Genomic DNA, 3,194 nt, shown 5'->3' on the forward strand with positions numbered 1-3,194 from the left:
AGCAAGTAAGTACGTGTGTTTGAGGATATCCCTGCAGATGTCTTTAGTTGATAAGGAATGCTTTTGATAATGCAGTACCTTGTGTGCATAGAGTTACACACAGTCAGGCTTATAGACAGGTATGTGAGTCTTATAGCCTGGGGGAGACCCAGATAAACTTCACACTTGAAGCCAGGGCTGGTGAGGTGGCTATTTCATGGAGTGAGCTACCCTGTAGCAGTGAGCCTGAAGGTGAGCCACAGCTGCTGGTAGGTACTGTGTTCCCTTGAACAGGGTGACTGCAAGGGCAGAGGTGACTGGTAGTACCTAGGCTGACAGTGAGGCACTGCTGTCAGAGGATACCAGACTTCCTGTGAAGTGGAGCTGGGAAGAGTTACAAAGATAGAGCTGATACAGGCTCAGCTCTCGAACCTTACACTGAGAGACTTGAGGGAGGTAGCTAGGGAGACACCTGATTCTCAAGGAAAAGAGGAGTCTGTATACTGGAACAAAGGGTTACTGCATAGAAAGTGGACTCCTGAGGGAGGGCTAGAGCATGAGGTAATACAGCAGTTGGTAGTGCCTAGAGCCTACTATCCGGCACTTCTAGTCATAGCCCATGACATTCCTTTTGCAGGTCATAGGGACATAAAGCATACCAAGAGATGTATTATGCAGAACTTTTACTGGCCTATGATTTTAAGGGATGTAACAGGGTACTGCAGGACCTGTGAACAGTGCCAAAAAGTAGGCAAGGCAGGAGACAAGGTCAAGATTCCTTTGATGCCTTTGCCTGTGACTGATGAGCCATTTCATAGGGTAGCTATGGATATTGTGGGGCCTCTCAGTACCTCAAGTTCCACAGGGAATAAGTAGATCCTGGTGGTAGTAGATTATGCTACTAGATACCATGAGACAGTTGCTCTGTCCTCCATCAAGCCAGAGAAGGTGGCAAATGCTTTGGTATTGATTTTCAGCAGGGTAGGTTTCCAAAGAGAAACACTGACTGACAGAGGTGCCAATTTCATGTCAGACTTGCTGGCTTGTCTGTGGAAGTGCTGTGGGGTGAATCACTTAAAAAACACTCCCTACTATCCCCAGACTAATGCTCTTGAGGACAGGTTAAACTCTGCACTAAAGACCATGCTATGGGCATTTGCAGACCAGTTTAGGAAACAGTGGGACGAATATTTGCCCCATCTAGTGTTTGCATGCAGAGAGGTACCCCAGGAATCCACAGGCTACTGTATGGGCATAGGGTGAGGGGGCCTTTAGATTTAATTTGTGTTGAGTAGGAGGGTGAGTGTGAATCCCACAAGGTGTCTGTTGTGGCATATGTCCTAAACCTCAGCACAAGGCTTAGGGAGTTCATGGGCTTGGCCCAAGAGAACCTGGCTGGAGCCCTACAGCAGAAAAAGGTCTGGTATGACAGGAGTTCTCGAGCCTGAGACTATGCTGTGGGACAGCAGGTGATGATTTTCATTCCTGTCAGACACAATAAGCTACAGGCAGCTTGAGAGGGACCTTCAAAGGGGTAAGAAAGGTCAGTGATGTTAACTACCTGGTAAAACTGCTAGGCAGGAGGCAGGGGCACATATTGTACCATGTTAACATGATGAAGCCTTAGCGTGATAGTGCTGAGTATTTGCAGTGGATGGCAGGAGGAGTCTGAGGGGGATCTGTTGACTGGTCTCCTTAGTGAGGCTGGACTGACACCTCAGTGGAAGAGGTAGTAATGTCCGCGTGAATGTCCTCTACCCAGGTTCGAGAAATCCAAGCAGTGTTACAGGAGTTTAGGGGCATGTTCACTTGGAAACCTGGCTGCACCCACCTGGGGAAGCACCATGTGGATACAGGACCCCACAGGCCTATCAAGCAGGCCCCCTTACAGGGTGTCTGACCAAGTCAGACAGACTCTGAGGGTGGAGATACAGGAAAGGTTGGAACTGGGGGTAATCCAGGGGTCCAGCAGTCTCTGGGCTTCCCCACTGATTCTGGTACTAAAGAAAGATAGCAGCCCTAGGCTCTGGGTGGCCTATAGGAAACTAGTCACACAGAGTCAGATGCTTACCCCATCCCTAGGACAGATGAAGCCTTAGAGCAGCTGGGTGGGGCTAAGTATCTGACCACTACTGATCTGACCAAGGGCTACTGGCAAGTGCCATTGACTCCCACCACTAGAGAGAGGTCATCCTTTGTGATTTCTTTCAGATTATATGAATTCACAAAGATGCCCTTTGGGATGAAAAATGTCCCACTGACCTTCCAGAGTCTGGTAGAGCATATCCTAACAGGAGCAGAAGATTATGCCCTTGCTTATCTGCATGATATTGCCATTTACATCCATTCCTGGCATGAGCACCTTCAACATGTCAGGGAGGTCCTGGGCAGACTGCAAAGGACAGGGTTGACCATTAAGCCCAGTAGGTGTCAGGTGGGTATGGCGGAGGTCTCCTACCTGGGACATAGATTGGGGGGTGGTAAGGTTAGACCAGAACCTACCAAAGTTAAAGCCATTCAGATGTGTCCTGCCCCTGTTACTAAAAAGCAGGTGAGAGCATTCTTGGTGAAAGCAGGGTACTATAGAAAGTTTGTTCCCAATTATAGCACAATAGCTGCTTCCTCACAGACCTGACAGAGAAAAACAGGCCAGACAAGGTAGTGTGGACCCCAGCCTGCAAGCAAGCATTCCAAAAGTTTAAAGGGGCTTTGTGAGTACCCCCTGTGTTAGTCAGTCCAGATTACAGCAAAGAATTGTTGTGCAGGTGCATAATTTGAACCATGGGGTGGGGGCTGTACTCAGCTGGTATATCTCAGCTGTAGACTCTAACCTAGGGAGGAATGTTATGCAGCAGTAGAAAAAGAATCTAGCCATAGTATGGGTACTGCAGAAACTTCAACCCTATCTGTATGGAAGGAAATTCACTGTAGTTACAGACCACAGCCAGCCAGAAAAAATGGTAAGTTACTATGATGTCCGAGTGAATGTCCTCTACCCAGGTTCAAGAAATCCGAGCAGTGTTACAGGAGTTTAGGGGCATGTTCACTTGGAAACCTGGCTGCACCCACCAGGGTTGCAGGCATATGATATGACAGTGCAGCACTGTAGTGGGGTCAGCAATGCCAAGGCAGATGGGATCTCAAGACAGGGTATGGGTTAATGTATTCCCAGATAGGCTCATTCCACTCAGCAATGTTTCTCATGGCCCAGTTGA

Source organism: Protopterus annectens, chromosome 2.part2 (genome assembly GCF_019279795.1).
Source record: "Protopterus annectens isolate FY-2018-M chromosome 2.part2, PAN1.0, whole genome shotgun sequence".
NCBI lineage: Eukaryota > Metazoa > Chordata > Ceratodontiformes > Protopteridae > Protopterus > Protopterus annectens.